The sequence below is a fragment of the Neovison vison genome, chromosome 8, assembly GCF_020171115.1.
Source record: "Neovison vison isolate M4711 chromosome 8, ASM_NN_V1, whole genome shotgun sequence".
NCBI lineage: Eukaryota > Metazoa > Chordata > Mammalia > Carnivora > Mustelidae > Neogale > Neogale vison.
In genome coordinates, this window is record NC_058098.1 from 132,338,642 (window position 1) to 132,360,739 (window position 22,098).

Consider the following 22,098-nt stretch of genomic DNA (forward strand, 5'->3'; position numbering starts at 1 on the left):
AAACAGGCTCTCTGCTCAGCAGAGAACCTGATGCGGGGCTTGATCCCAGGACTCTGGGATCATGACCTAAGCTGAAGGCAGCCGCTTAACCGACTGAGCTACCCAGACACCCCAAAAGAATTGTTCTTCGTCTCATTGTTTCTTCACCTTCATCTCATTGCATTTCATTGTACACATAAAATTGTTTTTCTGGGGGTGCCTAGGTGGCTAAGTGGGCTAAAGCCTCTGCCTTCAGCTCAGGTCAGGATCCCAGGGTCCTGCAATCGAGCCCCGCATCAGGTATCTGTTCAGTGGGGAGCCTGCTTCCCCCTCTCTCTCTGCCTGCTTCTCTGCCTATTTATGATCTCTGTCTGTCAAATAAATAAATAAAATCTTTTTTTAAAAAATTGTTTTTCTGTATTCATCTCCAAATGCCAAAAGTATGAATCAGCGGCTGAAAAATAGTTTAGAGAAGTAGAGAAGTTGTGAGGATAGTAGTAAATACTACAACTCCAAGCAAGATCATAAATAAATGAGTGAAGGTGGCATGGATCAAATGTAGAACGTGACCCCATATATGGGAGAACACAAGAACACAGATGCTGCCATTGAAGTTTTTACTCAAGCAGCCAAAAAAAAAAAAGGAAAAGAAGAGAAAAAAAATGTGACTAATAAGTAAAATGATATATTCAAAAATTGGAGTTTCTGGATTGGGGGTCCAGTCATCCTTAGTCCCAGCAGACTATAATAAGATATTAGTTGTAGAGTGTCATAGAGTCATTTTTGATTCCAGTTTGTTGGCTTTTCTACTCAGCCAATCCAAACATTTCAGAACACACAGATAAAATGCTTCCCAGTAGTGAATTAATGAATTGTATCACTAAAATTCACAAAAAAGCCTCAGATATCAAAGGATCATTATTCAAAGATAAACTTTCACAACACAAAAACACGGACAATTATGCTGTTGCCAAGGAGCTTGTAAAACCTCCCACCAAATTAATGACAAATACTGTGCTCAGAGAGAGAGAGAAAGAAAATAGCAAACTTCCTTTAGAAACCAGTACTGATGGGCGATCGAGAATATCAGTGGCATATGACATTAAACAACAATTATTATCATTATTGAGAAAAAGGTAATGAATGAGCTCTTACCATGCACATAGCACAGTGACAACTACCTGGTGACTTCTGGTATTTATGGCTGAAAACCACGCTGTAAATAAATGTGTTGTGTTTTTTTTCCTTCTGTCAGTGGACCATGATACAGAGATCCAGCAGGAGGAGAACTAGCCACAGGTACCACAAGAGATGGCAAGAAGAGATGAAAATAAAAGGTTATACCTGAATGTTGACTCTGCCATCATTCAGACAACACTGGACATCAGTAGTACATCTCCTGAACTTGATTCAAAATTTGAGGAAATGGTCAAACTGTTCAGTCTGCTCTCTCAGACTTAATAAAAACCTGGCTGTGTAGGGAAGAGATTCCCATTCAAGCTTTGAAATGAGTGATTTGATTAAGACCTTTTTGCAAAATGCTGATACTTCAAGATCATTTCCAGTACTGCAAATGGCTTCCTCCAGTGAGTTCCATCTTGGCAATATTTTGAAATCTTGGACCTATCACTTCAGGGTCCGAATACATGCGTGCATGTTCTGTGTGTTTGTGTTGAGAATAAGATAACAAGATTCCTTGGGCGCCTGGGTGGCTCAGTGGGTTAAGCCGCTGCCTTCGGCTCAGGTCATGATCTCTGGGTACTGGGATCGAGTCCCACATCGGGCTCTCTGCTCGGCGGGGAGCCTGCTTCCTCCTCTCTCTCTCTCTGCCTGCCTCTCTGCCTATTTGTGATCTCTCTCTGTCAAAAAAAAAAAAAAAAAAAAAAGATAACAAGATTCCTTTAAAAAGCTGAATTTTGGTGCAACTTTTAATGATTTCTTCATGATTTTCTTCTCTGAGAAACTGATGCTGTGGTATTTTAAAACAACATCTTAATGCAGTATCAGTGGGATAAATATCTTTCAAAGTCAAATAATATGAAAGAGCTGTTAAATCCCCATGGCAAGTTGCAACACTGAGCCTACCAGAAACATCCATCTAACTGGTATGAACAGGGGCTCGGTACAAAATTACTGTTTATCATTGTTTCTTGTTCTACCTTGAGACCAGTTGCCAGGGAAACACCTGTTAGCGAAGGCTGTTCCATATCCTCTAAGCTCGACACAGCGCCTGATGCACTAAAGTCACTCAGAAACATGTCATTAAATACACAAGTGAATGGGCCATCTAGAGGATCCAGCTCTAATATTCTGTAATAATATGATCACAAAAATAAATACTCTCCATCCTTTTAACCTTTCAAGTCTGCAAGTCCTATTTAAAATCTCTCTGTTGCTCTCCCTTCTCTCTGATTCCCTGGGTTTTCTTCCAAGGCAAAGTTATGCATCATCATACAGGCACCCATGTGGTGCAAGCAAGGAATTTCTCTCCTAAGAATGTTCCTGTTGGCTGTGGCATTTTAGATCCACTCCTGATATCTCCCAGAACTGGCATCGCCTCCTTGACCAACATACCATAGGCTGACAATAGATATTTGTATATTTGTTATTGGGGGTTTTTTAATTTAATTTAACTTTGTTTTATTTTATTTTATTTTTTTCAGTGTCCCAAAATTCATTGTTTATGCATCACACCCAATGCTCCAGGCAATATGTGCCCTCCTTAATACACACCACAGGCTCACCCAACCTCCCACCCCTCTCCCCTCCAAAACCCTCCATTTATTTCTCGGAGTCCACAGTCTCTCATGGCTTGTCTCCTCCTCCGATTTCCCCCCACTCACTTCTCCTCTCCATCTCCCAGTGTCCTCTGTGTTATTCCTTATGCTCCACAAGTAAGCAAAATCATATGATAATGGATTCTCTCTGCTTAACTTATTTCATTCAGCATAATCTCTTCCAGTCCTGTCTATGTTGCTACAAAAGTTGGGTATTCATCCTTTCTGATGGAGGCATAATACTCCATAGTATATATGGACAATAACTTTCTTTATCCATTCGTCTGTTGAAGGGCATCTTGGTTCTTTCCACAATATGGCAACTGTGGCCATTGCTGCTATGAACATTGAGATACAGGTGGCCCAACTTTTCACTACATCTGTATCTTTGGGGTAAATATCCAATAGTGCAATTGCAGGGTCATGGGGAAGCTCTATTTTTAATTTCTTAAGGAATTTCCATACTGTTTTCCAAAGTTGGCTGAACCAACTGGTATTCCCACCAACAGTGTAAGAGGGTTTCCCTTTCTCCACATCCTCTCCAACACACATTGTTTACCATCTTGTTAATTTTGGCCATTCTAACTGGTGTAAGGTAGTATCTCAATGTGGTTTTGATTTGAATCTCCCTGATGGCTAATGATGATGAACACTTTTTCATGTGTCTGTTAGCCATTTGTATGCCTTCATACAAGAAGTGTCTTGTTCATGTCTTCTGCCCATTTTTTTTGACATGATTATCTGTCAAAAGTTCACTTTCATTGTCCAAAAAGTTCATTTTTGCTTTTTTTCCCTTTGCTTTTAGAGACATATCTTGAAAGAAGTTGCTGTGGCCTCTGTCGAAGAGGTTACTGCCTATGGACTCCTCTAAGATTTTGATAGATTCCTGCCTCACATTGAGGTCTTTGGCTAGGTTGGAGAAAACCATTAGTGACAACGTGGAATCGATTAGGGCAGAAGTGAAAGCCACCCGAGAAGAAGTTAAAAATGCTATCAATGAAATCCAACCTAATCTAAATACTCTAACAGCTAGGGTAACCAAGGCAGAAGATAGAATTAGTGATCTAGAGGAAAAACTGGATCAGGAGGAGGCCTGGAACAAATAACTTAGAAGCCATGAAAACAGAATTAGGGAAATAAATTCCAATGTCAGAATTATTGGGATCCCTGAGGGGGAGGAGAAAGAAAGAAGAGTAGAAGATATAGTAAACAAATTCTCCATGAAAATTTTCCCAGTCTGGAGAATGGAACCAGCATTCATGTCCTAAAGGTAGAAAGAGCACTCCCCAAGATCAATGAATCTAGAAAGACCCCAAGGCACTTGACTGTAAGACTGATGAATCATAATTTTAGACAAGAGCTTTTGAGAGCAGCTAGGGGGAAGGGATTCCTTATGTACAGAGGAAGGTCCATCAGAATAACGTCAGACCTATCCACAGAAACCTGGCAAGTCAGAAAGGGCTGTCTATTTCTTCTTGCTATTGCAAGTAGAAGAGGTGGGTTCTTTAGATTTTTATCCCTAGATCTAGTCTCCTTAGAGCTTGGGGGCTGGAAGAGAGGATCTTATTCTCGATGAATTGATGAAGTGATACTTATGAGCATTGATCTCTTCTTAAAATACTAACAATCTGCTTTATAACCTGTTCTAGAATTCTGCAGCAAATCAGCTGGAGTCTTCTCCATCTACAGCTTCCAGAATCCATGGTTTTGTACATTGTGGGGGAAAAAACTGTAGTATTGACTATTTGCCAGTGCTTATACAAACCCCACTCTTAGAATTTAAGACAGATTACAAGAGGGGCTCAGAACAAAATCTCTAGAATTGTTTTAACCTCCAGAACAGAAGGCATTCAGGCCTGGATTCTTTAAATCATTCAGAGTTACTTTGAGTGCTTACATCAGGGTCCATTCCAAGGACTAGAACTTGAAAACTATATGGGTCTCATTATTCTGGAGAAGTAAAGGCTCTTAACTACCAAGGTAAGAGAAGGCATCCTAAGTAAGAGTTCCATGATGCTAGTTTTAGAAGGAAAGGGGAACATCCAGTGACATCTTTCTAAGGAAACCCACATCTTCTCATCTGGGATTCTCATAATTAGACTTAGTTCTGTTCCCTCAAATTCAACTTTCAAAGATCAGTTATGATTATTCCAAAGCATAGGCTGATCTTGTAACTCTTACTTAAAATATCTTGATGGCTTGTCATTACTGACAAAATAGGTCAAGTCCAAATCCCTTACCATGGACCATGGCATAGGATGTCCGCCATGTCTGAGAACTGATCTCACCTCTATGTGCTAGTTCATGTGGTTTCCTTGGTCTTTGCAGCCAGTGATCTCGCTGAGTCCCAGCGATCCCTCAGAACCGAGAACAGGTGTCTTTCCTGCAAGGGTCTTCTCCGACTCACCCAGCATGGTGAGATCCACCTTTGAGTTCCCAGAGGGCCCTGCGCTCACCTGGACAGGAGAGCAAAGACATTCTCAAGGACTAGAGTCTGAGACCATCACCACATCCCAAATTTCTAAATAGTATTCTAACATACCATTCCTCCCCCATAAAATGCAGTAAAAATGACTGTAGCTGTTATCACATACGTGATGACAAGTGGTGACTGTTCCACTTATTGGTGGGCAGATGTCTGCAGCTGACCTAGTCACTTGCTAGCTGGCAATATACTACTCTTGCCATTCTCACATGTATGACTCAGACTGCATCCTTTAGTAGTTTCCCTTTGCTGTTGTCACAAATTATCACAAACACAGTGACCTCAAATGACAGAAATTTATTAGCTTATATTTCTGGTGGGCAGAAACCCAAAATGGGTGTCACTGGGGTAAAATCAAGGTACAGGGCTGTGTTCCTAATGGATACTCAAGGAGAAGGTCCATTTCCCTACCTTTTCCAGCTTCCAGAAGATTCCTATGTCACTTGGCTCACAGCCCTGCATCACTTTGACCTCTCCCACAGTCACCTCTCTTCTTCTGACTTTGACTCTCTTCCCTTTTCATTTGCAAGGACCATTGTGATTACACTGGACTGACTCAGATCATCTGGGATAGTCTCCCCAACTTGAGATCTTTCACTTCATTTCATCTGCACTGTGCTTTTTGCCATGGACGGTGAACCAGGCTCAGGATGCAGGCAGTAGTGTGAGGTCATTGAGGGTGCCATGACACTGTCTACCGAATGTCCCAATATGTTACAAGAAAGTACGTATTACTCGTCTTTGGGTTTTCTGGTAATAATCTCAAGCTCAAATGATAAAACCAAGACTTTGGGAAGGATTGTCTCTTGCTTTTTTGCCCCTTCTCGGGCCAGACCCACATCTTAGTCATGTCTGCATTCCCGGCACATGGATGTGTTCTGTGCTTGTACACTGAGATGAAATTCTTACTTTTATTGGGAACAAGAATTCCACAAGTTCATTCAGGGACACTGTCCAACATCTGACTAAGGAATGACCTGCTTTGTCTTTTCCCAAGGACAAGGTACACTCAACTATGCTTTAATTTCTCTATTGCAGTTAGCCGTCTCTCCCTCATTCCGATCAGACCAGCCTTTCCGCTCTCTTTCATTGCTAAGTTGGATGGTGTTTCAACTCTGCAGTTTCTGCTCATGGGCAGAGGGAGGACTGGCTGTGCAATTCAATGACCAACCTTAGCTGAGGGCGCGGAAACACTTCGGAACACCTGCCATCTGGAGTCATCTTGGACATGCAGCAAAGGCTGTATCCCTGCAGCCCCTTCAGAGGGCTCCTGTCTCTCCTCAGCCCTGCAGCCTCAAAGCCCCCCACCAGCAGAGGGAGCAGGGGCCCAACCCTCTAGAAGGATCCGCAATGGGGCTAGAGGAGGGCCTGGCTCTTAGACGACAATACGTGCTCCTGCCTTCAAGATCTCTGCTCATTTGGCCCCTCACCTCGGAGGGCACACTGGGGTGTAGAGTTTGATCTGGGGACGAAGGCATCAGGAATCACGTCTCTCGTGCTTTAGCTCTAGGCATGCCAGGATTCCAGCTGACCCAAAGAGCCTCATGCTGGGTGAGGTCCGCCTACCCCGCTTCTGCAGCCCGGGGCTCTCAGCAGGCTCCCCCATCCCTACGCTCTGCAAGCATCACCCCTTCCTCTGCCATTTATTTATCAGCATTTCTCCTCCGTGGGGCCACAATGGGCTATATAAGTGCCGGTTGTGACCTGCCAGCACCATCGGTGGACCCACCATCGCATCCTGGAGACCTATGTCCCCCATCTGTGACCTGGAGACAGTAGTCAGTGCCTGCAAGGGCCCAGGCCCAGAATACGCACAGGGGTAGAAATCGATAACCACGCACAACCAGTGTTGGATAAACAGTAGACTTGTCATCGCTGCAATTGTCCCGATTATCTCTATCTGCATCATTTTCCTCTGGCGTCTCCTTGGGAGAGAGGAGCCTGGCTCATCAGAGAGGTGAATCAAGGGAGGAACCACCCACGCGGGCCCTCGGCCACGCCACCTCCTCCCAGGCAGCACCCCCGGCGACAGCCGCAACCTTCTTCCCTTATTACGCATCAGAGCTAATCTCAGCAAGAGTGGGATTAGCCATGTCCTTGCCCTCTCACCGCTGGGCCATATGCTCCTGAATGACAGCTGTGTGACAGCCTTTGCTAGGGGAACGCAGTCTTTTCAACCCAGATTTGATGAACGTACGTTTCTTCTGTCTGTCCTACTTTGGGCCACCTGTCACTGTGGCGTGGTGCCTTCATGGAACCAGCATGACACTGAAACTAGACCACCAAGGAAGGTTCGAAGACAATGCTGCTGCCACCAGAGAGAGCTGGGGGTAGGGAGGGATGAGGGGTCGGTGGCAGGGAGGTCTCCTCAGAATCCAGGAGAGCCAGACCTTGGGTATCTGGGACCAACCAAGAACCCGGCCCCCACAGCCAACTTGATCACCAAATTGTGCGCCCTTCGCAAAAGAGGTGGCCCCAGAGAGAGGGTTATAAACCAGGGCTTCTCAAACACCCTGATGCTTACAAATTTCTGGGGACCGTTTTCCAACAAGGATGCCAGTCCCTGGGTCTGGGGAGTGGCCTGTGAGTCTGCATTCCTAATAAGCTCCCAGGTGACACCCTTCCTACAGAGAGTCTCTGACCCCAAGAGGCTACTTTGTGACTGAAATTCCCATACTGACGCAGGTAAGAAGGTAAGAGGCCAAAGGAACGAAGGAGCCTCCTGAGGGAGCCTTGCTGGACTTCTCCAGCCATCCCAGCTCAGGGTCACCAGCCATGGTGGAGTAAACACTGCCAAACCAACTGGCCAACCACAAAGAACCTCGTAGCCACGCCCTCTTTTATAGTATCGAATACAAGCTCAGGGGAGGGCCTAAGAAACGAGAAGGGAGAGGAACAGTAGGGAACTCCAACACCCTTCTCTGTTCAGCACCTGCAGAAGAGAAAGGATGGGCAGGGGATCACTGGGCCGTGAGAACGGAGGCCAGGGAGGCGAGATGCCCCAAAGGAGAAGCCCCAGATCCCTGAAGATAGAACTTACCCCTTGTCCGTGTAGCCTCGGGCTCCAGAGGCAGCCGTTGGGAGGCTACCTCAACGTGCTTCCTTTCAAGGCAGGAGGAAAGTGTACGTACTTGCCCGGAAGCAGGTAATAGGAGCAATTTCCCAAATCGACTTTGGCAACCCTGAATTTCGGTGGAGATGTCAGACGGTGACATCAATCCACCCGAATTGCTTTTGAAGATGGAATGCTCACGATCTCATAATTCTTCGTTAATTGTTAAGGAACTAATTAAACCATAGCATCTCGGCTAACTGAGTTTTATTATGTTAATTTCGCTACTGGACAAGCTACGTCAGGCATCTTGGGACTCCACTGTGGGCTTCTGGCTCCTGACAAAAGGCGTTAATGATATTTTCAATGAACACAGCGCCTGTACCCACAGAATCCCAAGCGATCCACCGACAGCTCCTTGCCAATCCCCACAGGGCCGAGACCTGGCATCCGGACATCACCTTGCTGGCCGGGTTCAAAGCAACCCCTTCCCCCACGGGCTCACACGCACACGCGTGTACCTGCCCAGGTGCAGAGCGAACACGGACTGCTAGCCCCGATGGAGACAGACAAGCAAATGCACACTCTGCCATCCTGTGCGTATTTCTCTTGAAATTTTCATTCCCATATTTTCATTGAAATCCGAGCCTTCATTGTGGCTGGTTAGTGACTCCTGGCACAGGACGTGCTGTATCCTGCTGGGTCCGTCTGCCTCTCCGGCATTCCCCGGCATGACCCGGGCCCAAGCACCTGGTCTGGGTGATGGCCCACCTCGTCCATAGCAGGAATGCTTTACCCCTCCTCGCACGCCCTACAGCCCTGAAGCAAGCGGCGTCTAGGGGAACAGGATGATGCGGGGTTCCTGCCCACCTCTGCCCCCGCCACACTCCAGGGCACGTGTGGTCTCTGTGATGACGCTCCCTGAACTGATCAACCCTTAAAGAGCCAGAGATGTTCCCGGGCTTAGCAGGGAAGTGGCAGAGTCAGGACGAAAATGCTTATCATTTAACCTCCACTTCCCCAGAATAATGGCGTGGAATGGAGTTCCAAACCTTGGAAAAGTTTCACTTCCTACTTTCTCCTTAGAGAGGAGGAAGCTGTAGCTTCAGGGGAAAGAAAGTACTTGTTTAAGAACGCGTAGCTAGTTCTTGATGATTCTGGAGTCTGGTCCCGCCCCTGCCAGCGCAGTGTATTTTTAGCAGACATACGACCGGCTTGGGAGACGCGCATCAGAAAGATCAAGGCCACACACTCGGAGAAACCTTTTGAATTTCCCTTAGAAAAAAGGTCTACACACATACCCCTTCTCACGTCCGACTTCTTCCTCTTTTTCAACCAAAACAAAACCAAAAAGAAGCCCAGAGTCCAAGACCCTCTTAAATTTAGCCAAATATTTATTTTTCTCAGGCTGGTTTCTTCTCCTCAAAATAAAAACAAAACTGAAAAGTACAAAGAAAGGAAAGAGGAAAAGTGCCACGATGTCATCTCTTCACGCCCTTGTTCCTGATGGAGCAAATTGCTCATGAATCATGGAATTTTGCCTGCTGCTGCCCAAGGCCCTTTGGTCTCTGAGCCTCAGTGGCCTGTCCTCCAGACTCATGGTGTGGTCTCAGCTCCAAAAAAGTCACCAGCTCCATCCCAAGGGGGGGAAATCGGGTTCAGCCACAACCCACCTCTGAACCTGCCGGTGAGCTTTGTGGAGAGATGCCACACCCAGGGAACTGCTACTAGTCATCAAACCTTTGGTCTCCTTTCTAGAAGAAGGGAGGAAGGAACCTCAGTTCCACGTTGGCCAAAGGAAAAAGGGGGAGTACACCGATCACCAGAAGGTGGCGCTACACTGTAAGACAGGCTAGCCAGAAGGGGTGAAACCTCCAGGAGACAGATCCCAGGATTTCAGAGCTGGGCGCCTGTCTGGAGATAAAATGAAATAATATGAAGCCAGATCTGGAAAGATCCTAAAATATTATTCTGGCACAATCCCATGTCACTGACAGGGAAACTGAGGCCCAGAGAGGTTCCAAGATTGGCCCACGATTGTACAGACCGGGAGGTAGAACTCCCATTCTATTAGCTCCGTGTGCTCTACAAAAGGCTGCCTGCTTTCTGGCACAGCTGAGATCAGAGGATAAAACACAGAGATTGGCTCATCAGAGAGAAAACAGGTTTAGGAACTGACATTCCACAGTCTCTTCCTGGGGAGCCCCCACCCTTCACCCCAGGGCAGAGAGGAGATTACAGAGGGTCCGTCTCCCTGGTACCAACGGCTCTGCCTCCTGAGTCTCGACAGTACAACCAGATAAAGCTCCACCACTTGCTAGCTGTGTGATACCGGGAGATGGTCCACTCAACCTCTCAGAACCTTGACGTCTTCATCTGGAGACTGGCACAAAGGTACCTCCCACTCGGGATTGTTTTGGAGAATTCGAGATCCTCATGCTAAATGTCTAGCTTAATGCCCGGCATAGAGTATACCCTCAGGAGGCAACTCTCCCTTCTCTTTTGAACTGTGCCTCAAGAACATTCCTCCACAAGGGTCCCAAACTGGGACTGGAAAAGCCCACCCAGAGTGCACCGTGGAGGAAGGTTCTGCTCCTATGACGGGGCTCATGGCCAAGGCCTCCAGACACGGAAGGGTGAGGTCGCAGGATGGATGGCGGGAAAGGAGGAGGGAAGGGCAGAGTCCAGCCTATAGTGTCCGTCAAGAGAGAATCGGACAAGGTTGCGAATCCTTCCTGTCTCTGCGCAAAGCCCATTCGCAGAGAAATAGTTCCGTGGCCAGAACCTCACCAAACATCCACAGACACCCGCCCCCATGCAGGCCCAGCACACGGGTGGGTCCACACAGATGCACACACGTCCACACCCAGACTGCAAGGAGGGCGGGTGCGGCCGTCGGAGGGCTGGGTCAGACGGGCAAGGCCTTCACGGCGGCCTCAGATCCCGCAAGGAACCACACTGTATGTGTCTCCCTCCCCGAGCGGCCAACACGCTCCTTTCAGGCCCTGACTCTCCTTCCGGGCCCGCAGGAGCCGGACTGCATCATCACCGCCCTCTCCACACACAGAAGGCCCCAGCTTTTAAAGGGCTTCCTTGGGACCACACAGCGAGGCAGCCTGCTGCGTAGGTGAAGCCCCGGCCAGTGGACAAGGCGCAGGCTCCACGGGGCTTCTCATCCTGGTTCCAAGAATAGCTCCCCGCTGCGACTGAGTATCAGGTCTGGGCCGAGGGGTGAGGAGGGGGCAGAACGGATTCCTCCCAGGGACAGAGGTCCCTCGCAGCTCTGTGACCCTCTGGCTTCTGGCTTCATTCTTTGCCTCTTCTAAGAAAAGATTGTCCTCTGGATCTCTCTGACGGACCCTTACCTAAACTAGAATACGTTTTAGAGATGCAGGACTTTCTGGGTCATCTTTTAGGGACAGCAGGTGGGGAGGAGACAGAGTTCACCTATGGCGGGGGGGCACAGTGACTCCTGTCCCTTCCCACCCAGCCCCCACCATCCCTGTTCAGGGGACTTTCGTGATTCTTCCAGGTTTCTACTAGGAACACTCACTGGACATTCCCGCATTACAATAGCCTGGGATAGAATACCCCAGATTCGCCCCTACCACATAGGCAGAGAAATACGGGCTCCCTGAGCATCGGCCTGTGTAAAGACGCGTACCTGGGCCACGGCGACATCTCACCCACAGCTGGCTGAATTCAGGGATGGTGATGTGTCCCAAGCTGGACTACTGAGTCCCAATCCTGTGCCCCACCCCCGCTAGCTGTGTCATCACGGGCAGGTAATTCCATCTCTGGGAACTTGGGTTCTTCCACAGGCAACGGAGGATAAAGACATACACAGATCTTCCTTGACTTACGGCGGCGTTATGTCTCAATAAACCCATCCCAAGTTGAAAATAGCTTAAGCTGCCAATGCATTTAACTCACCTATCAAACATCACAGCTTAGCCTAGCCTACCTTAAACTTGCAGTTGGGTAAAATCATCACAGCCACTGCCCAGGATCACGACAGAGTAACACACCACGTATTGCCAGCCCAGGAAAAGAGCCAAATTCAAAGTACGACTGTTACCAAGTGCATATTGCTTTTGCACCACTGTAATGACAAATTGTAAGTATAAGCCACGGTTGGTCCGTCCACATATCACATGAAACACTCCTAGTGACTGGTTTGTAGTAAGTACTTAGTAAATCTTAACCAAGATTATTGGTGTTTTTCACATGCATTATTTTGATGTTGACAGTATACCTACTATGCACAGGTATGGTAGAGGTTCTTTCACCAAAGGGAAGGAGCGGTGGCCTCCCTTCCCCAGGCTGCACGACCAGGAAGGGGGAGGCTCTCCCTGTCTGTGCTGAGCAAAGGCAGACCTCGCTCCGCCCTTCCCCTTCGTCCCTATGGAGAATGCATCTCAGATTGGCAGGGCCCCACCTGCGGGCACTGTTTGCACAGTTACCACATTTCATCCATGGATTCTCTAAACACTTCTGAACTCCGTGTTCACTGACTTCTCTATTCCTGAAGTTTCACACTCCTCCTGAAGCCACTTGTGACGCACCTTGTTTTATGCTCTGAGAGGAATCCTCCATTTGCGGTATCCCCACTGTGTGGTAATAGTGAGGTAGACTTTGGGGGAGCAAGAAAGATGACTGGCACATGGTCCTGGCCCCCAGAAAGCCCACAGCCCTCTAGAACACTCATTCTTCCCAATTTACTGAGCATGGACTTGGTGTCGGGTGTGTATGTAGCCGGGAACAAGATGGGCTGCGTGTCCTTCTCCTGGAGCTTTCAGTCACTTGGGAGATGACATGTAAGCAAACCATGACAATCATGATGAGGGGAGTGCCAGGAGTGCCAGGTTTCACCGATGTGTAGATGAGACGATGATTAATAACAAAAAAGTGAGATAAGCGTCATGGGAAGGAGTGACATGGAAGCTGCTGGAACACAGAGGAGGCGGCCAGCTCTTCTTAGAGGGCTCAGGAAAGCTTCATGCATAAGAGGCACAATACCACCAATGCTGAAACCGCGGGTTCTAGACTCAAGCACCAGGCTTGCAGTAGCAGGCCTGACGCTCACTAGCTCATTGGGTTAACAGAGGCAAGAACTCAATCTTTCTAAGCCTCTGTCTTCCCATCTACTCTAATGGGAATAAATCAGTCCCCAACATATACCACTGATCTGGGGGTTGAATGAGATGACTCACGGGAAATGTGTAGCTTTGTGCCTGCTGGCATAGAAGAGCACTCAGTAGATGTCTCTCTTCGTCATCTGTACTGAGCGAGATGTGAACTGAAAGAAGGGATTGCCAGGAAGTGATCATGCAGAAAGGCATCTCTGCCCTAGATGGGGTCCCTGGCCCAAGGCAAATCATTCCTTTCACGGGCCTTACTTCTCCCATTCAGTAAATAAGTGGGTTCATTACTTATGATTGACGTCTCCTTTTGCTATAAATTGCTCTCTGACTCTGGTTTGCCTTGGCCTTTTGAGGTCGACAACCACACAGAATAATCACTCTCTGACATGACTTCCTACTGCCTATGTTTATGCAGACCATGGCCCAAGCCATATTCTTGGTAACTGCAGCGTCGCCGGGGTCAGAAAGCTGACGCACCATGGAGAGGGTACAATATTCTGCATACACCAGTCCCGACACTGGTGTGCTAATAGAACACTCCTGTCTATGGTGATGTTCTCGGTCTGGATCTTCACCACCAACTCATTCACCACTGAAAATACAGGTGCCCAACAGAAGTGATGACAGAACCATCATAATATACATTCAGATGCACGAGGCATGTGGTTTCAATATGCCCCATTGTGTTCATGACATTGTGGTTGGTACTTTATTGTTTGCCTGTCAACAGAATCCTTTCTCCAGAGTTCCGGCCAAGTGGCCGAACCCATGTGAATTCAACTAGAAGTTGAATTTTTGTACTGTGGCTTCTCCTCCGTTCTAGGAAAAATGCTTTCTCCTTGTTTTCTCTCTTGTTATTAAGCATCAAGATCACCTAAAACAGAAGCTGGGAGTCATCCCGGGCATCTTGTCCTCAGATTCAATAATTGATCAGAGACCCACTGTTATAAATTTTACCTCCCTGACACCTTTCAGAAGAGCCCAGGATATTTTTGCCCCATCATCCCACATTGGCTCAGACACCCATCATGTCCTTGCTCAGAATTGTGAGATAAAGTCGGTTTACCGTCCTGCACTCGCCCCAGTGCCTCTCCTGTTCCAAGTGAGCCCCTCTAAAATACAAATAGAACGACCATGTCACTCTACTACCCAACGCTTTTCCCACCCCATCCCCTAGTGGTTCTCAAACATGAGCAGACGTCTGAGTCATCGCGAGAGCTTGAGAAAGCACACGTTATTAAGCCCACGCTCAGAGTGTCTGATACAATAGGCCGAGGACAGGACTTGGGAATTTGCACCTGTACCAGGTGTCCAGGTAATGCCGACGCTGCTGTGTTGGGGACCATGCTTCAGGGCCATGGCCCTACACTCCAGGATGTAACCCACCCCCACCCCGGCCTGGCACTCAGGATCCTTGACAAGCTGTTACCCAGCATAGTTTTTCCATTTTATATCAGTGACGTCACACACACACATAGACCTATTACTTGTGACTCCCGCAGCCAAGTATCCTTGTAGAACAGAGACTTTCGGGTTTGAACAGAGAATCCAGACTGTAGGTATGAAGCTCATACCCTTAGGAGACGAGTAATAAGGATAAGGCTGAACTCAGTAGGCAATCCGGGGCTCAGCCCCCCACCCCCCAGCAGGTTCTGGCAAGCATCGACACCCAAGCTTTGCAACTGAGCTTCGAGGTAGACTCCATCCAAAGTGCTGTCTTCTCCTGATGCCTGAAAGCCGTGTGGCAAAATAAACACCACAGCCGGTTCATTATTTAAGCCAAACGTAAACAAGATCTAAAACAGAATAGGATGGATGCGAGCCAAATGGAAAGGTAGTTTAAGGTTATGAAATCTGGCTTGGAAACCACATGTTGTCTGAACTTGTAAACATCAAAGAGCCAGACTGGAAAACTGTAATAATATAATAATAATTAATAATAATAAAATCATGCCTTCCCCACTATTACCTCAGGATATAAAATCATAAAAAAAGAAATTAAGATGTGATAGGCCTATTAAGCTACTTACTCTGTCTCCTGAGAGGGAAGATCTGCACCATCTACAGGGTCTAGGAAATCTTCTGCTCCAAAGGACATTCACAAATTCTCAAGGACAGAGGGAGCTTCATAAGAAGCAAGATCATAAACACCCCGCTAAGAAGTCATACAGCAGTCTCCATTTCTCCCGCCTGCAGAATTTTGAGTTGCTGAGGATGGAAAGAAGACCCACTCACCATCCTTTGAAGAAGAAGGGAAGCCCAGAGCCCACAGACTCCCCATGACCAGCCGCCATAGCCAGGAGGATCATTGGTAGAACAGTGACTGTGACCTTGACCACCACACCTGAGTTGCTGAGGCAGGCCCCTGAGATCAAGCTGCTCACACAGCAACACCAGAGAACTGACCAGAAGGTTTTGTTTTGTTTTGTTTTTTAAGATTTTATTTCTTTATTTGAGACACAGACTATGCACAGAAGTGAGAGAGATCATAAGAGGGAAGGAGAGGCAGAAAGAAAGGGACAAGATACTCCCCACTGAGCAGGAAGCCCGACATGGAGCTCCATCTCAGGACCCTGGGATCATGACCCGAGCTGAAGGCAGCCCCTTAACCCACTGAGCCACCCAGCGCCCCTAGAACTGACCAGATTTTAAATTTCGGTATTTGGGAGATTCATGTGCCATTCGGCCCTTCCCCTTTGGAAGTTCACGATCAAAACAACTTGAAAATTCAGAGTTAACCATATAACAAATTATTCTCCTATAACGTGATGACAATACTCATTCTTTGAGATGAATGTTCCAAAGTTAGTTTATCTTTCCCTTCCTTATGAATAGCTTCCTCTTTACCCCTAAAATAACAACAAAATCCGGACCTAGCAGATGGAAGTATCCAGTAGGCCTTTGGAGTGAAAGTGTTTTTATAGAATTTATTTGGGACAAATATATATCTTTTCTACTTTCAAATAGGCTCTTCTTATCTTGTTTCATCCATCATAAAATAAATTCTCACTTGACCCAATCAGGGCTCTGCTAACCTACCAAACATCTTTCTGCCACCACACAGCTTAATCTCCTTCAGTTTTTAAGTAGCCCCTGAGCAAAGAGATTTACAATATTTTAAGTTTCTCAGGGCAGCCTCATACTTTCATTTTAGAGCTGTGGCATCCAGTATGGTAGTCATTGGCCATACATGACAATTTAAATTTTTCATTATTAAAAATAAGTAAAGTGGGTTTTCCTGGCTGGCTCAGTAGGTAGAGCAGGCAATTCTTGATCTTGGGGTTGCAAGTTTAAGCCCCACAGTGGGTATAGAGATTACTTAAAAATGTTTAAAAATATTTTAAAAAAATAATTAAGTTAAAAGTTCAGTCTTATATTTCAGGAAAATATGTGGTTAAATAACACACTAACCACATATTAAGTGCTTAATAGTCTTACGCAGGTCGTGGCTACCAGATATAGAAAACGCCCATTATCACAGGAAGTTCTGTCTCTTTGCCCCATTTTAGAAGTTGAATTTCTCCCCAAGTCCTTTACCTCTCCCATCCCGCATTCCTTCTCTCAGAACCCACTTCACTACTTCTCATTCCTGTGTGGCAGATGCAGCTTCTTCCCTACCTGGGCTCATTGGCTTCGGCCTGTCCAACCCTGAGAACTGCCCTCCATCCTGGAAAGGGAAGAGTTCTGCCGAAGACAATCAGTAATGCAGGGGCCCCCAGGGGGCTCGGCCAGTTAAGCATCTGCCTTCAGACTCAGGTCATGATCCTGGTGTCCTGGGATAGAGTCCCGTATCCCGCTCCCTATACAGTGGGGATCCTGCTTCTCCCTCTGCCTGCTGTTCCCCCAGCCTCTCTCTCTCCTCCTCCTCTCTCAAATGAATAAATAAAAGCTTAAAAAATTTTTTTTTTAATTTTAAAAGGCAATCAGTATGCAGAACCAGGCTCAAAATCCAACAATCTAATTACTAGAGGCTCATTGCATTAATGTTTTTGCACATCCTCTCCCTTTGGTCCTCGGATACATTTGTATCCCTTACTTACCTGCATGTGTATTATCCTGCTCCGACCTCAAATGACTCCAAGCTGCAATTCTTCGAGAAGGACTCCACGCTTTATGCATATTCCTGATGTTTTTTTGGCCTCTGGCTGGTTGGTGGGAGGCTCAGTTTTCCATATGAAAGTTTGGAAAATCCAGATCAGGCCACGAGTGTCCACTAATTTCAATCTCAGCAGCCCTATGTCTATTCAAAGTAGAACGTGGTAAGGTAGAAAGAACACTACTGGTCATGGAATTCAAGGAATTCTGGATCCATGGCTCCATTCCTCTGTTTCAGGCTCTGGGATCTTGGGGAAGTTCCAGAACATCTCTGAGGCTCCCTGTCCTCACCTGTGGGGGTAACAGTAACAATCATGAGTTTGTGGCGAGGCTTAGAGAGCATAAGGATAGTAAACAGCTAGCTCGGTGGTGAGTTTATATAAATCTAGACAGCCGGTGCAGCCATGCGCTTTAAATGTTTCTCTTTAGAAATTTTTGAATTAGTGGTAATAGAATAATGCAGCTGGTAGTTTTGTTTTTTTTTTAAGCCATTAAAAGAAGACAGCTCTTAAAAGTAACTATTTAATTAACATCTTGCTTTTGTTTATATTACTACAATAGTCTGTTATCCATGCTCTGCAAAGTTCATCATTCAGAACAAACGGGTGTCATTTGAAATTTTACGTGGAAAGCAGTCCCTTAAAAGGCCAGCACTTTGAGAGCTAACTTCAAATTAGCGAGACACAAGTTTTCTCTGCCCCAGTTAGATTGCTAAGCACTAAGGTGAGTCTTGCTCCAAACATGCCCACAGACACAGAAGTGAGGGCAAGCAGCATAGCATAGCAGGTAAAACACCTTGGCTCCGGAGTCAACAGCTGAATGGAATCTTGACTTGGACATTTCATGGCCGAGGATTGCACAGATTAACATACTGGAACGGTGTCCGGTATGTGACAAATACTTCCTCTCTAAATCCGTAAGAAATTATCCTCACACTCCAAGGATCCTGGCACACTTAGTTGAAATATTATGATCATGGGGGACTCATTCAGAGAGGACTTGCAGCGATTCTTATGAATAAGATGGACTCATGGTCCACTTCGGCCCCAAGTGGAACGCTCTACCTTCATCATTTCAACTCATTGCATCTCCAACCTATGACTCCTTGGGAAAATTCTGTATCTAGTACATGGCAAAGACAGAATTCAGTGCAGGGAAATCTGACTTCAAAAACCAGAGTCTGGGTGCCTGGGTGGCTCAGTTGGTTGAGCAATGGCCTTTGGCTCAGGTCATGATCCCAGAGTCCTGGGATCGCATCCCACATCGGGCTCCCAGCTCCTCAGGGAGTCTGCTTCTCCCTCTGACCTTCTCCCCTCTCATGCTCTCTCTCTCTCAAATAAATAAATAAGGTCTTTAAAATAAAAATCAGACTCTGAACTTCTGTGTGTTTCTGGCTCTCCAGGTAATGAGGCCACGGTGATGGAGGCTAGTGGCTCCAGCCTCATACCCGGGGTTCGGGTCCTGTTCCACAACTCACTAGCTTTGTGAACTTGACGTTGAACCTGAGTCTTCTCTTTCCTCAAATGTAAAATAGGGGTGATAATAATACTATCTTGAGGGACTTCATAGGAGAAGTAAATGAAAGCGTTCTGAGCACCTAGACACATGGTGGGTGTAACAGGAAAAGTTTGAACACAGGACAAGCACACTAGCAATTTGCAGAGCCAGGTGAGGGACCCCTGCACCCCAGTTGCTGACAACAGCCTGGTACCTCACTGGAGCAGTTAAGGGGGTAATTGCTTCAGCGGAAAGGGAGACTAATTATAAAGGTAGAAGTCCTGGGAAAACCAAGACTTGCCTATACCAGTCTTGCTTGGTAGAATGGGGTATCTCTTGGCCTCTAACCTGCTGGATTCTCTAAGTAAAAAAGTCCTGAGGTATTTAGATTTGCAAAGAAAAGCCATGGATTTTTAACACTGCTCTTTGTAAACTGAAGTTAACTTTTGCAACCGCTCGGTCCTGAAAACCTTGATTATTGACCTTCACAGAGGTCACACATTTTGCCAGGATGCCTGCTCAGCCATTGCAAATAGATTTCTTGGCTCTAGAACGAATGTCTCAAAAGGATTTTGACCCATAGGCCATGTTTTCACTTTCTGGGTTCTGTAATGACCGCAGAAGATGGCTCAGTCTTCTCAAAAGGACACCCCAGACCAGGAGACACCCTGGAATACTCCTACCTACAAACTGTTTTCCCTTCCTCCAATGCAGTTGCCAAATAATCAGCTCTAGTGATCCTTCCAGAAAATAGGATCTGACTCCTCCCAGGGTCTGGCTGTCCTTATGATCTCACCCACCAATATGGCCCCCACCCCCTTGCACTGACCAGTCATAATGAAGCTCTATAGTTCTTTAAGTTCTCATGCTTTGCTGCTGTTATGCATTGGCCCACACTCTTCCTTTTGTCTGCACACTCTCCCTCTTCATCTTCTTGCTAAGTCCAACTAATAATGTCTTATAACCAGGCTCAGTACCAACCTCCAGTGGATTCCAAACTCCTCCTTGGTCCTCCCACAGGATTTTCTGGCCCTTTTGTGCAGCTCTAATGGTACCAACTGAGAATTGTTTCTGCCTCTTCCTGCAAGAGTGTAAGATCCTCAAGGCAAAGACCTCATGCTATCCAGTTTTATATCACAAATGCAGGTAGAGAAGGGGCAGAGAAGGTGCTCAATAGATATTTGGCGAAAGAAGGAAATGGAAGGAAAAAGAGGGGAGGGAAAAGAGGGAAAGAGGAGAGTAAACTATGAGCTAGAAAGAAAGGTAAAGGTTAAGTTCTGAAGCCTTTTGGCTTGAGGAGCCCTTCTTGGCACCCCCTGGCATCAGGTGTCTGCAGCATGTACCTTCCGGACTCACCTGGCACTACATGCTGGGGAAGGATTTCCAACTGAACCAGCTCAGGCTGGATTCTATTATTTTTCCTGTGCACATGCAGCTTTCTGCCTTTTGAAACAAAGCCACATGGACACAATCGACATCACTTATCAAACATCCAGGTTCCAGGCCAACTGCCCGTGCTGAGCACAGGCACCAATGCCGAAGTGAACACACAACCTCCTGATGGGCAACGGAGCGGTGGTAGCAAGATTCTCGTGCCATCTTGTAAACAGCTGGCATTCTCTCTGCAGTCTGTGGGCTCTGAAATATTTGTGCACCCCAAAAGACTCCTGTTGGTTAGCCCCTAGAACAACTTCCTTAAGGATGTATCCTTATTCCTTTTTCTTTTCTTAAGAGCTCTCTCTACTCTGTCCCTCTTGAATCCCTAGCATTCATAACCATTTATCCCCCAGAATGCATAAAAAATAGGCCACCTCACCAATTCCATGTTTCTCCCTATCTCCAAACAAACACTAGGAATCCTTGTCATTTGAGGACTATTAAAGGATGCCTGGTATAATGAAAGATACTAGCTTAGTGGTCTGTTGGACCTGGGCTTGCGTTCCAACCGACGCGATTCTTGGGCTAGCAACTCAATTGCTCTAAGAGTCCGTTTCCTTGAGTGTGACATGGGAGGGCAGGAGGACCGACAATGCCGCTCTCATCAAGCTGCTGTAATGATTGGGTGTAATGTAGGTAGAGCTTTTCTGCAAAAGGTCTCACATACGGTGGGTACCCAACCAACTACAGCTAAAATAATGAGAATTCTTTAAATTATTTAAATATAAATAACTTGAAATAATTACTAAATAAATAAGCCCCACTAGACAAACCGTAAGTAACAAAAATAACTACTGTGAAGACGTCATGAAGATTCAAGAACATTGACAGTCTCTTCATGATTCTGGTCTCAAATTTGTCACTGATCCTCCACAAGGTTGTGAGTCTTTCTCAAGGGTAGTCTAGTCCTGTTAGATCTTCACCTTTGATTGTCATCAAATTATCCCAACTTCAATCCCTTACCCTTCTACAAGGCTGAGGAAACCAGCCCCCATCCAGAGACCTCCCCCTTCCTGACATAGAAATCAAAAAGAACTACTAAATCAATACGTGTTTATATATATGTGTGTGTATGTATATATATATATATATATATATATATATATATTTCAGTAAATTTATATGTGGTTGATATTTAATTTCTTAATAATATCCAGTTCTCTAGTAAATTAGAATGGAGAGGTTAAAAGCTGTATGAGGTTTTTAGAAAGGACAAAAAGCAGAGGTGGGAAGTACTGGGGAGACATAACCACCAAGAAGGGGCAGCCAACATTCAGAAAGGAGGGAGATGAGACACCAGCAAGAAAGACAACCCTCTGGGGCCATTTAGCATGGGGACAAGAGGCACATCCTATCTCAGGACAACCCTCCCCACATCCCCCGCCCCCACCCTGCCCTGCCCGGGGTCCCAGCCTGCAGTAGCACGGTGACCCTGTGAATACTGTGACAATTGCCAGGAAGGTGTAGCACACCGAACACCCACATTATAAGGTCCCCTGAGTTCCACAAGCCCAAACTCCTCTAATCCCGATGAACAAGGAGGGCCCCACACTCTCATTCCCCCACCAAAAGTAAAATCCCTTAGAAATGGGGAGAGTCTGTTGAGTAACTTGTGCTGGTTGTCTAGAATAA